The sequence below is a fragment of the Chelmon rostratus genome, chromosome 22 (assembly GCF_017976325.1).
Source record: "Chelmon rostratus isolate fCheRos1 chromosome 22, fCheRos1.pri, whole genome shotgun sequence".
Taxonomy (NCBI): Eukaryota; Metazoa; Chordata; class Actinopteri; order Chaetodontiformes; family Chaetodontidae; genus Chelmon; species Chelmon rostratus.
Window position 1 is genome coordinate 10,435,093 of NC_055679.1, and position 14,907 is coordinate 10,449,999.

Genomic DNA, 14,907 nt, shown 5'->3' on the forward strand with positions numbered 1-14,907 from the left:
ACAGTGTTCCAGAGCCTTTATACAATCATGTTGATTTTACTGCGTTGATGTCTGAGGGATGTTGGTTTTTGGCTTTGCCCCTTACATGCAGGAATTTTTCTGGATTCTCTGAATTTTTGATTGTGGATTGAAATGGTGAAATCCCTAAATTCCTTGGAATTTCTCATTGAAAAGCATTGTTCCTAAACCTTCATCCATTCAGCATGAAGGCTGTGTGTCACACTGTGTACTGTAAAGACAATATTCATAGTCATGTCCCTGGATTGTAAATGTAATTATAATACACTTTTCTGTATATTTTGTACTTTTTGTAAAAGCTTTATCTTCATAGTTAGCAGTAGCTTTAGCTGTCAAATGTAGTGAAAGTAAATTTAGTTGCTTAGTTACTTTTTACCACTCTAAATGACACATTTTGGATTTTGTACCTTTTTCAGATAAACCCTATTCCATTCTCATTGTTCGCTCCGTTATGTATCCAGGTGGGCAGTCAAATTTATTTAGTATTACGGTTCTCTGGCATCTTATACTTCATGGTGTACTGAAGAAACGCATGCCATTCATTTGGATTTGGCAATCTGGCACTGATTGAGTGTGAGAGAGCAGCTTAGATACTGGACTGATTTGGAATGAGGAACAGGTGAGGTTCAGGTGAGCGGACAGGTGGGGGTGGCTGGCAAGGGGAGTGAGAGTGGAAAAGTCCTGGCTGGGCAGGTGAACAGATGACAACTAGGTTACAGGCCACGAACCATAGTGTAGCGTTTGTTGATTCCAAAACAGGAGCCTGACACACTTAGAGAGAGCTCAGAAGGGAACTTGTGTGTATGTAAGCGAACACCTGACGAAGGAAAATGCTCACACTGCCAGACAGGAACGCTTCCTGAACAAACATAATCAGATCCAATCGACATGGACAACATACTGCAAAGTATGTAAAACTGAATAATTCACCAGAGGAAACGAAAGTGCTGGTCATCAGGGAAATTACACAACTGGACAAGTACAAGCGATGACATTCCCTGGGTGAACAGCAACCAAGGTAATGAAACTTAAACCTGAATTCAGGCCAGCTCACACAGAACAAAGGGTGACCGACATAAACCCATTTCACGGCAATGAATGACAGATGTCAATTATTTCCTGGACTAACAATCATTCACTTAAAGTGCTTCATGGTCATCAACCTTTCATCAAAATAATTCGTATTGTTTTACACAGTTTTTTGTTTATGTGTTCAAATAACAAAACCACATCTTTGCGATCAAGTTGACCAAGACAGGGTTTGGTTCTAGCTCATTATGTTAATATATAATAGCTGTAGCTTCAGGAATAATGTTCATGAGACTACCAGAATCTGTTCGTTGGACAACATTCATGTTTTTGCTTCGTCAGAAACACATGTTGACGCTACTTTTATAGGATTCTGAGCTGGCTGTCGAAGAATCTAAGTTAGAAAGAGAATATTGAGAGTCCAGTCATGCTAAAGAAAGATACTCTGAATACCGACTTTTCAACTAATATGGCTTGAGCGTATTTTCACCAACATGCATGAATTGTCTTCACAAGTGACAGTGACAGTGGGATACAGTGACAAGAAAGACTAAAATGAGGTGGAATTGTTTACTGCAGCTCATATAAAAAGACTTAATACATAAATTCACATGAATAGCATGGACACAACTGCCTACACACTAGTGCATATGTGCAGTGGAATAAGATATGGAAAGGAGAAACTATAACCATGTTAAATTTGTCAAATTCTGCAAGATTCTATGGAGGTTTAGACAGTGGCATAGCACAGTGTATTTGTCTGTTAGTATAGCAATATCACTTCAACCTGTAAGCTGAACATGAATTTAGAAAATGTAGATTTACAGCATATTTTCTGAATTTACACAGCTACTGAATCTTCTTTTGCATGAATGTTGCTTGGCTGTATTGCTACCAGTGCTTGTATGAATTTATGCTATTAAACTGAAAAAAAATCACCTCTAAATTACTAAATGCAAACAGCAAAAAATAATTGTCCAAAAGTAAAGGAACCTGTTACTTTCACTGTGAGATAAAAGGAAAATTCATAGTTATTAAAATAAGGTATTTTGAGTTACCTGTGTTGCCTTCAGGGAATGTTGAGAATGGTGCAAGTTTCAGCTGAGATCCTCAAAGCCGAGTGTCACAACAGTGAGCAGGAGCAGTGACTGCTTTCCTCTGGGTGGAGGACCAGGTGTAGTTTTAACCCTTTTTGCTCAATGGCTGAAAGGTGTGCTTTCAGTATCAGATTGTGTAGTTTGGTCACACCCAGCATCATGCTAATTTGCCCTTGCTGCAGCCCCTCCAAGAATTCTAATCGCTTACTGTCGCCCGACCTGCCCCTGGTTCAGTCACCCTCCAGCTACCACAGTAATCTTATGTGGAGTGGAATCACAAATTCACGTTGCACGTATAGCATGAGATGTAACTTAAACGGCTATAATCAAGACTTTTGATTTAACAATGGAGCATGAGGAGCCGTTTGTAGTGACAGTAGTGAGAGTTATTACCGGACTCTGCAGAGAACAGCTTTGTTGTTCTCACGACTCTCATCAGTGTTTTCAGCTAGAAAAGCTTCAGTAACCCTTTGCACGCTACCTGCTGGGCACAGAGTTAGCAACTTCCAGGTGAACATGGAGTAATTTACCAGCAAGTGCCAAATATTCCTCTCAGGAGTTGGTGAAACAGAGCTAAAAGAAGGTGACTATATATACCACTATGGCCAGAAACAGAACTCCAGCAGGGCTATATCTGCTGGATGTGTGGATAAGCAACTGTTAGCCAACAAGTTTGTGTCAACTTCAAAGGTGATTGACTTCTATACAGGGCTGCCAACTTCCCAAGATCTGGTTTTGGTGCAGTCACTGCATTTTATGAGTCTACCCCCAGGAATTTTGTTATCAAGCTCAGCAGCCAAATTCACTCAGTGATGAATAAGTATGGTTGGTCATCCTACTTAACAGCCTCCAGACCTTGTAGCTTAAATTGGGAGACCAAACCAAATATCTTGTCCAAGGAAATTGTTGATTTCAGAGACTGTTTTCCAGCAATCCAGTGAGTCGGGTGGACAGGGGGAGGGCTTGGAGGCAATAGCTACATCTTGTTGGCTTATTCACAGAGAGGATAGTTATGGGGAAGACAGGTGGAAGATATCGCTCCTCCTGTCCTGAAATAATGTCACTCTCTCCAGTCCCACTCACCTGAGCTTCTTCGCCCACCTGCTCACCTGTTTCCACTCTCCCTCATCAGCCCTGCTTGCAGTCCATTCCCACTCATACTCATATATACGCCATAGTCTACCGGTTGCATGTTACAAAATACTAATGATAAGAATCATTTTGTCTATATAACACCTTTAAAACTGAATTTACAAAGTCCTTTGACAGACAAAGCAAAAGCAGGATACTCAGAAAACCCTGTTTCCCAAAAGGTTGGGACACTGTGTTAAATGTAAATAGAAGCAGAATGTGATGATTTGCAAAACACTGAAACCCCACATTTAAGGGGCACAAAGGCAACATATCAAAAGTTGAAACTGAGAAAATTCACTGTTTTTTGTAGTTTTTTATTTTTTTTAATTACATCCTCATTTATAATTTAATGCCATCAACACACTTCTAAAAAGTTGGAAGAGTGGCAACAAAAGAGTGGAAAAGTTGTGAAATGCTTAAACACCTCACAATGCATTAGGTTAACTGTCAACAGGTTAGTAAGGTGGTGACTGGATATGATGAGCCAGAGTGGCTGAGTGTTTCTGAAATAAAGATGGGGAGGGGTTCACCACTCCGTGACAGGCTGCGCTGGCAAATAGTGCAACAATCTAAAAATAATGTTTCTCAGTGTAAAATTACAGAATTTGGGGGGATTTAATCGACGCGGCGCTGCATTGAGACACGATTCTGTGGTGGACATCAGGAACACTTCCAGAAACCATCGACTGTGAACACAGTTTGCCGCTAATCGATGATAATAAAAATATCAAGGCTACATGTGGTTGATTTCAGATAGAAAGAACCGCAATATGGCATTAAAATTGCTGAAGTAACTCAATGTCCCTGCTGGCATGTAAAACATGGTCTGGGGGCTATTTCTAAAAACGTCTAAAATTGTCATTTTACCGAGTGCTTTTTTTTTGCGTTTTCATTCCTTTTTCCAAACTTTCTCTCTTTAATTCTTGGGTGCACTCATTTGGTGTGATTAAAAAGGGAGACCAGCACCTCTGTGCTAAAATGTGAATTAAAGGCAGTTGAAGAAGCTCCAGTAAAAAGCTCAGAAACCTGGCAAACAGACAGGTAAAAACCCGGCAGTGGACAGCTGCACAGCGATCAATACAACCCCAACTCCAAACATGTTGGAACAATGTGTGAAATGTAAACAAAGGGTTTTAAGTACAGTCAGTGTCCCCAAGCCCACTGTGGTTCCAGTGTTTCCTGTTTCCTGTGTCGACTTGTTTGAAACATGTTGCTGCCATGTCCTGGCTTCAATTGAGTCCATGTCAAAAAGGATTAGCAAATGTGACAAAAGTTTGAGACATACCACAGACATGAATGTTAAAAGCACCTAAAATAAGAATGTTGTCATACTTTGGTAAAAGATGGGATAATAACTCTCGGATAAAACAATTTGTCTGTTGACTCTTTAGAGTTTACCGTAAAACCGAGATGTTCAAATGATGTAAAACTACTATGTAAAATGGGAGTTCATTTAAAATATTTCCTGTAAACAACAGCAATCCCCCCTCCCCCTGGCTGACAGCCATGGTTGATGCAAGTGTGTGTAATTGAGGCTGACGAGAGATCAGCCAACTGTGACCTTCAGTTGCAAAAGTCATTGATAGTATAGGGGTAGTATTGCAGGTATCCTAGTAACCATTACTGACTTGTAACTGGACCGCCACCAGCATGAAGTATCTGCCGAGAAAGAGCTCTGTTAATGACTGCTTTGAGGATCCGGTTCTGGCCTGCTGTAAACACACACTGTTTGTTGTTTCATAGTATATCATTTATGTGAAGGCGCCTTGATATACACAGTATGTCGGGATTTTGATCTCTTTTTACAGACAGGTGATTAAGAGGACAGCAGAAACATAATGGGACCAGTGGGTGCCTTCTTTAATATGCGGCAGTGTAGTGTAATGGTAAGAATGGACACAATCATGACTGATGGAAAAGGCTGGACAGAGGGAAACACTATGGAAACCTTCAGTCTGCAACAAATGTTCATTACCAGGTGTTTGTTTTTGGCTCCGGTGGATTTCATGGATGGTACCAATGACTTACTATGCACTCGGCTTCTTTGTGCTCGACATCTACATTTCCCTTTGCAACACTGAGGCGGACTCTTAACCAGAATAATGGATGCATGTATTACATTTGTCTTAATTTACATCTTTGAACACGCTTTGGGGATTTATTTACCTTCCAAGAAAGAATGAAGATGGAAGTGAAAAACAAGAGTGTGTTACCTTGAATTCAGCCCTGTGTTTACAGGACATGGATGACCTCCCCGTCAAACGCCCTGGTCCATTTCACCAAATGACATGTTACATGTCATGTAAAACCCTGGACTTCTACCTCAGACTGTTGCTGCTGCTTGAGAATGTCAGGCACAGTCAAAGTTTAATGCCTTGTAAGTTTCCCAACTTCACATCTGAGGCAGGGTCCCCTTTCTTTTTTAAGCTGCCCATCCCTGCAACCCCGGGACACCCGCAGCATTACCAGGTGAGCTGAGCACTGCTGGAACATAGCGAAAGACAAATCTTTGGGCAGATGCACCTCCACAGTTCTACCACGAGCTTCAGCAGCAAGTGCCTGCGATAATAAATGCATTTTAATTACCAAGGTTAACATGGATATGAACTAACATAGCACATTATCAGTTATTTTGTCATGTGTCACCATTTGACTGAAGGAGTCGTTTGTATTTTGTGATTTTTCCTCATGTATAGTGTAATGGATTTGAAGGAACCTAGAGAAATGTGCCTTGGAAGGCAAAACCCTGGGTGTGAATTGCCCCTTAAAGCCTTTTACGGGCTTAAATCTTGACTTCCATAACATACCAACATCAACATACAATATATTTGAGTCAAAGCAGCTACGTGCCAGGTTTGACACAAGCATACATGAAAGGAATAATGTAATTCAAACTACTACTAATATCAGCTTTACTCCCCCCCAGCTATCTGTGGCTGATGGAGGCAGCACTTTGCCCCGCTGGATGGTGTTTAGACGACAGACTAGCAGTCTGGCTGGCTTGGCTCTGAGTGAGGATTGTGGGATATACCACCTGAAAGTGTCTGTTATTGGAGAGAGGCGTGCTGCAGACTTTTATCTGCACATCCTAAACAGAACAGTGACTGACAAGAGCTCAGCAAGGTAAGAGGTTAATGAAATGTGATGAAATATACAGAAAACGAAATACTTTCCTGCATTTGAGCGCTTTGTACTGTAGTATTGAGTATAGTATTTGAGTACCCTGGTAGTTCGAAAATGCCCCTACTGATAGGACCGGGACAGTGTTTTCCATTCATTAAGATGCTCTTCAGTCACCACATCAGTGACTAAATCAGCATTCAAAGAAAAACTTGAGGTGTAAGATTAGTGTTTTGGAGCAGTGGAAAGTTTGCTGATATCTCTGATACTAAAACTGTTGTGATGGGACAAATCAGGGAACTGCAAAGACAAAATGTTGAAAAGGACAAATTATATTAATGGCCGAGTGGCAGACGTGGAACTGTCAGAAGTTTGGAGGTCAGGACTCAATCTTACATGAGGGCTGTGGCAGGGGACAGTGGTGAGCCGACCGAGCCGAATCTGGACCCACTTGGGCAACAGGTGATCATAATCATAATCAGATCCAATCGACATGGACAACAAACTGCAAAGTGTTTATATATGATTCATCAGAGGAGTAGAAAGTGCTGGTCATAAGGGAAATTACACGACTGGACAAGTACAAGCGGTGACATTCCCTGGGTGAACAGCAACCAAGGTAATGAAACTGTCACTTGAACTTGAATTCAGGACAGCTCGCAAAGAACATGAAGTGTGACTGACATTAAACCCATTCTAGACAATGAATGGCAGATGTCAATTATTTCCTGGACTAACTCAATCATCAACTTAAAGTGCTTCATGCTCATCAACATTTTCATCAAAATAAGACTTATTGTGTCTTATTGTTTTTTTGCAGTTTTTGTTTATGTGTTCAAATAACAAAACTACATCTTTGATGACACTACGTGACTTTGATTGTTCTGTTTTTATTGTTCTTTTTTCGTACGTGCCCCAGGGAGACAAGCAACCACTTTATGAAAGCAAATGTGCATTCAAATAAAGAATACTGAATAAAGGGGTTTCCTTGTGGCAAAAAAAACCTGCAGAGAATAATCACCTGCAGTTCCCCTCAGCTCGACAGAGTTTTAGGTTCACTCTCTTGGCTCTCATTAGCATTGCATCCAGTCACAGCAAGTGGTTATTTTTTCAGTTCTGATAAGCTCACAATACTTACAATACTAGTAGGATCAATGCACTGTTGCTTTTAAGATGCTAAGAAAACTACATTATATTGACAGACCTATCATTTAAAATGAATGAAAATGTTTTTTTGTTTTGTTTCGCTTTGTCTCTGTGTCTCATAGGGATACTTTGTCCTGCTCTGAGGGGGAAGCAACCATCTGGGCCAGCATCCGACTTCAGTTGAACCCCGTGACTCTCGATGCCAGCCAGCGTATCCGTTTGGTCAGCACCATGGCGGACTACCTGCACCTTCCACCTGGCTTTGTCTGCCTATTTTCAAGAAGAAAATCCTTCATACAACAAGAAAAGAAGCTCAGGGTTTGCAGGCAAGGCGGGCTTGCAGAGAAAATTACTCGTGGTAATGAAAAACAAGATGCCTCGGCAGATGTTGCTCAGCTTCTGTGGCGTGCTGGTTGTCAAGGAGAGGAACGACAGTCTGATTTGGTGAAGATACTGGAATACAGTGTGACGGCAGGAGGGTTGGCCAAGTTGCTGGGAGCTCCTATTTTGGGATGGAGGGTGCTTTGTTCATCTGGAGTGATCCAACATAAAGTTAAGAGGGACTTGCACAGGCTCAAATTTACACCTACTGCGGATATGATTGTTCCACCACCAACTCAGATCCATCAGACTTTGCATTCGCACATACGTTCTGTTCGTTTGGCCGAGCTGGAACCAAGTTTGTCGTCCACCTTATTGCTTATGAACCACTCAGGGACGAGGCTGGAGCCGACACATGCGGAGGATTCGACTGTCAGGAAAGGCTTTTTACTTCAGCCCTCTGGCGCACAAGCTGATACTCACCCAGATTCACCTGAGAAGGTTTTTAAGTTCACCGCTGAAGGGAAGGCTTTCAAGATGAATCAAGTGCAAAAAATACAGGTGTCCTCCCAAATCAAGCCGACGACTTCGCACCCATACAGCAAGGATGCTAACCATCAACCGGAGCGACAAGTATCGACTAGCAAAATGATTTTGACAAGTTTGCACACACTGATCAGTGTTGAGTTTGGCTGCAGTCATTCCAGCTGGTTTTCATCCCACAATTCTCAGGAATATATCAATCAAGCTGGGCTTTCTGCCTCAAAAAAAAAACCTCCTGTGGAAGCAACTGGTTGCAGCGAACAAGCACAAGAGTTCCCATCAGATGCCTCACTCATTATTTCTAAAAACGTCTGGACCACAGAATTATTTCATACACCCTTTATGCCTGAACAGCAAATCGTCATATCAACAGTCAAGACTGTTGTCGGGGCTGACGCCGCTCTTTCACTGTTACCATCGTCCACACTACACAGTGTTGGCACCTCACTGCCGCTGACCCCGGACTCTTACAGTGTCACCTCCATGCTGACACATGAGGCAGTCGACAGAAAATTGCTCCCCACTTGTCTGACCCTCCGACCCCACCCAAAGGAAACCCCCCTCTGGACTGGTGCCTACAGAGCCGACCACACTGACTCAGAAAGTCCTCCCACATTGAGCTCACTGGGTAAGTCTGCTGTTGTTGCCTCCTATAAGACTACATGGCTTTGTTCGGGGTGCTTAGTCATTCAGGTCATATGTTGTAATGACTTGACCTTGCTTGAAAGGGAGTCCACATCTGAATGGAGCTGAATGAATAGAGGAACATATGGGCTAATGTAGTGATGGAAATATAAGAAGCATGAATGACATGGAAAACAAATGACTATATTATGTTGAGGATCACATGAGGAATTATGAATCCATCGGACGAAAACACCTGCATTAACGTATATATGCTCAGAGAGAGAGCGGAAACGAGCTGCAAACACAACGCGTTTACACATTCAGCAGACACGCAGAAACATTAGCATTCATTTGGTGTCGGGTCTTTGGCCACACGATGAATCTAAGTCAAAGGTTTATTCTCTGTTAGCTCTGTTTTGGTTTCCACCAACTCCTGAGAGAAATACATGGCAGTCAACAAACAGAATGGCCGCTAAGCCACCATTGCGGGCAGTTACATTTAAATTAACCACTAACTAATATGACCAATTGAGTTTTTTAAAATGGAGCTATGCACAGTTTGCTCGTATCTGGACTGTCCCAAATCGATAACAATGCAATAGAAGCTAATTTAGGCAATTTAAGAGATGAAACTACAAGAGTAGCAGTGGGGCTTACCATCTTATTCAAGTCAGAATAATGTGAGGTTTTCCTGCTCCTCGCTTCATTCATGCAATGATGTTAAAATGGCTGCTTGGCAGGTAGCCGACAATGAGTTTTCAGGGCTTTTAGTTGGTGAAGGCGAGTGCCTGAGCTGTTGAGATCGGTGAGACAATAAAGATGTGGGTCATAAAACCAAAACAATGAGCTGAAAGATGCTGAAACACAGTACAGCAGCTTTAAATGCAGCTGCAAATAAATCATCCCAGACAACGATATTCATCTAGTCTGTTGATTAGGCCTCCACCTTCAGCACCCTCTAAACTTTCTACCCCCTACCCGAACAAGGGTTTGTATCCAATCCCTACTTTCATCTTTAACTCGACCTCTTTACTTTCTCTCCCCCTACCCGAACCAGGGTTTGTATTCCCATCCTGCTTTTATTGGTGCAGTTGGCGAGAGGCAGGGGTAGATGATGGTAGATGGTAGTGCGGCAATTGGCAGTTACATGTGGCATCTAGGCCTGTGCTAGCATTGTAGCAGCGAATAGCTAAAGCGGTGGTAGTATGATAGTATCTTAGCAGTTAGTATTGGCATCTAACAGTTAACATTAACAGTATAGGTGAATCTAGCTGTCTTGTCTTCCTTTGTTCCTCTTAGCAGGAAGCGGTTAGCATTTAGCATTAGCATTAGCATTGGCATTAGCTAAATGGTTGCATCGGAACTGTATTGTCTTCTTCTGTTCTTCTTAGTGGTTAGCATTAGCATTAGCATTAGCTAAATGTAGCATTGGTACTGGCCACTACCTGGAGCATCTCCTAAACAGGCCTGGGTCAGTTGAACGTGGCAGTGCTGTTTGGATTGTGTAGGAGCAGTGTGAACTGGTACTAGGGGAGTAGTGACTCTGGGACGCCGGAGTTCACCGCCTAGCCTCCTGGAGGTGTAGTGGGACTAAGTAGGCGAAACACTGTTTAAGGGAGGTATCCACCTGATGACCCCCAGAGACGTGTTAAGAATCACTGCTCTTTGGCATGTATGGAGGCAGATTAGGGTCCAAGGTTCTTCACTGAGAATGAATCCTCTTTTTGAGCACAAGTATCTTGTGTTTAAATTAACTAAATGTGCTGAACTGTTGCATTTTCTCTTTCATAGGTCTCTTTGTCTATAACCAAGGGCCGATTAAAGACCTCCACACTGCCAAACCAACACCCCATAACCTCCCATCTGTTTCTCATCCACCTCTAGCAGAGAGTTATAATGATATCCTGCTACTGAGCTCCAGATTAAAATCAAAACAGTCACTGCCACCATCAAACAGCACACCATCTGCTCAGCTATTTCCAGATGTGTCACCAACCTCATGTTTAATGACGGAGCAATTCACAATAACTCAGCACTCTGATACAATCCAACATCTGTCCTCAGTTCTGAATCAGGATGTAATGTCTCAGCTAGATGTAACAACTCAAGATGCGTCATCGGCCACATTAACGAGTGAGCCGACGGTGTCTGGACGAACTGAACTGGAGCCTTCGCTCTCAGCGTCCTTGCTGGAGCCCTCAGTGATGCCGTTTACTCCGGCTTTACCTTCCGAGCTTGGCTTTTTTACTGGACAACTTGAGACACCCAGTATCATAAATCCAGTATTTACAGAGGAGTCTCTTAAAGCATCATCATCAATGATGCCGCCGTCGCAGACATTCTCCAAATCTTTGCCACCTGATATTGGTGTCATCGCTTTGCAAAAGAGTCTTGGGAGCCCAGTAACAGATTTACAGTCAAAATCAAGCACAGATTTATGTTTTGATCAAAATGCACGAATGCAGACGTTAAACTCAGATATTTTATTGATGTCCCTACAACCAACATACCCAAGTTGGTCTCTTCCTTTCACTAAAACCCAACAAATAATTTCTGTCCCATCATCTACGTTCAAAGATCAGCCCTTTGAAGAACAGCCATCTGTCAAGTCGGCTCATAAGAGTCTGCAATTCATGCCATCCTTGCATCAAATGCTCGGTTCACTGCTGCTTGTGGAGTCTCAGCAAATTTATGAGTTTTCCCACATATCCTTAATCACTGGAATGACAGCGAGCTTGCATTTAAATGCAGCAGCCCTGACCTCATTTGCTCCGGACCCAAGTGTGACCCATCCAGCTCCTCTTTCAATATTTGAGAGCACAAGGCTGGTTTCTGAGGCCCATTTTGATCCCACTGCTCCCTCTGCTGTCCAAGAGCCGTACACTACATCCCTCATTCATCAGAGCCACAGTCTTGATCCTTCATTGCCGTTATGTTGCCAGTCTGAGGCGCAGGATCATGTCAATGGTTGCACCCCCAAAATCGAAAGTACCTACCTCGAGAGCACAGCAGAGCACATTCTGGATGTTTTGACAAGTTATTCACAAGATGAGGAGGACCGGACTGCTTATCAATCACCGTTTTTAACGTTTGATTCAAGAGGACAGTTCTTTTTGACCAAGACGTCAAATCCAGCGATGCATCCGTCTGCCAGAATGTCAACAGAAATAAACCAGACAACAGCGACTCCACAAATGGACATTTCAGACAGTCCTTTTCCAGAAGACAGTGGCTTCTCAGTAATCACACACACACCATTAGCACCGAAATCATCTGCCTTCAGTGGCAATTGTGTCAGTATAGAGAATTCCTTGTTAATCTGCCAGACAGACACCAGTGGGCCAATCACAAAAGGACGTCCCACGCAGCAGATTCTGAGCACGTCTTTGAGTCCATTTTATGGGAAAGAAAGAAGTCAGAGCTCAGTTCAACCAACATCTTCAGCTTCCATCTCGAGTAAGTACCATCGAGGAGCAAGTGGAAGCCTGAGTGAAACTGGCTGTAGTGGGCCACTGCCTGTGAACATGGAAAACTGAAGCATATTCTAGGCTTGATAAATAAATACACAGTCATAAATACATTAACAAAGTACCTTTTTATTTGTTAATACATTTACATCATATACGTGTTGTTTTATAATCATTTCCAAACCCTTTGCGATACTGGTAGCCTCTTGAAGCAAACAACATTTTTACAACATCAAAGTTTACATTTCCCTTCGATCATATTTCTTAGAGCTTACAAATATGCCGAGTACATATCCCTCCTGGAAAACTGGAATTTTGGGAGAATTTGAAACCTAAATTGTTTTGCATTTTTGCTTTAAAAACGACAAGTGGCTAATCAATGATCAAAATAGCTGCACTTCCTTTATATAAATAAATGCTTTTTTTTTTGGTGATCGATTAATCGTTGCAGCTCTATAAAAGACAAACAAAACAGGAACTCCTTAGCACCACAGTCAAAAACTCCATGAACTGTTCATTTCTATATCTGCTAATCTATCTAAAATATCAGATTCATGTGTATTTGCTTGTTTGCAGACATGTTTATGTAATATTTCTCTGCAATAATTTAAATATTGTTTTTATGTATTTCAGGCTCCATTAATCTCCCACCCAAAGTGTTGCAGTCTATTCCCGTGTTGACAGCCACTGTTGGCTTCCCCTTCCACTACTCAATCTCACCTAAAACCTTTCTCGACCCAGAAGACGGTGAGGCAGACGCTCTATCCCTGGAGATTAGGTTGATTGATGGGCCTCCCATCAGTGTTGGTACCTGGTTGGCACTGGACGGTCTGGAGCTCCATGGTGTTCCTCTGGAGGTGGACCTTCGGTTTGCTCCTCAGCACCTCCTCCTGACCGCCCGGGATAGACAGGGCCTGAGCTCCTGGCTGCCTCTGACCGTGGACCTCCGTCGTAGCCCTGTCGAGCCCTGCCACGTATTCACCCTGACAGTTCAACGCAGTCTTCACTCCATCCTCCGCCACCGACATAGGGTGGAGCTATTGCTGAGAAAACTGTCTCGCTTCTTTAACAGCTCCAGTAACCACGACCTGGCTGTTGTTTCCATGAGGCCTGGGTCCACTGTGGTGTCCTGGTACAGCTACAGCTTGTGTGGGATGGATCGTAGTAGACAGTGCCAGGTTGATCAAATACGGAGCATGTGGTTGGCAATGAGGTCTGCAGATGGATCTGTCAACCCTGCATTTAGCCAATCAATGCTTCCAGAGTTCCCCATCACTAAAGTTGGGCCTCTGAGCTACAGACAAAACTGTTTCTCCACTACCTCTCCTCCCACATATGATGCATCTACCCCTGCTGTCCATACTACACTGACCCCAAGTATAGGCACCAACTCTTCCCTGAGTCCTACCTCTAATTCCTGTGCCCCTGCATCTCCAGCAATTACTTCCACCTCACAACAGATGAACCGCTATCAGTGGATGGCTGGCATGTTCACAGCCCTCCTCGTTGTCTGCATTTTAATCCTGATCGTCCTCCTCGTGGCGACAGTTCTCCATTTCTGCAAAGGTCACAGAAGGTCAAGAACGGGCGCCATTTGGCCTGCAGGCAGAGTGCTCTCAGTTCAAAGCCGGGATCTGAGGGCCATAAGACCAAGGCGGCCTCCGCTGTTCCAGCCTGAAGTGCCTCCTCCGCCGCTGAGACTGTGGATCAACTTCTCACAAGGTGATGAAGGGCCGTCAACACGTGAGCAAGGAAGGAAAACTCCTGACAAGGCGCGACAGTGTAGTCCTCCACAATACGACTTTCAGTATCTTGCATCAATAGAGAAAAAGCCCCTGAATGATTTGTAAAGTGTAAAAACAAAACCTCATGCTTTTAGTCCTACAGCAGCAAATGTGATTCAGATTAATGACGATAAAATTAGTGTACAACTTCACATTCAGTTCAGTTCTCAAATTGTTTTCAGGTACTGTTAGGGCAATTTTAAAATTTGTCGTAATAGTACACTTTACTTCTTTTTAAATTTTCTGCCAACAGCACTGCAACAATACTATTTTACCTCTCAACTCCATCATTAATCTTTAAGGCTGGAGTTATCATGTAGATACATATGTCACAGAGAAATAAATTTGGAAAATAATACATTTTTAAACCTCAGCTGAAGCAAGGCAGAGGCAATTATGTGACTGACTCTCAAAGCAACAGCCAATCACATAAAAGGTTTTGCCCTATTTGGACTTTGGAAAGAAAAAAAAATACATTTCATACATGCACATATATTTACAGAGAGATATCTATGTATATAAACACTCTAAACTTTGAAGTGTTTTTTGTGCCAGTTCAATTTAGTGGCAAAAGACATCAAAATTCATCATTGTTACATTCAATATGCAAAAGCCAAAAAC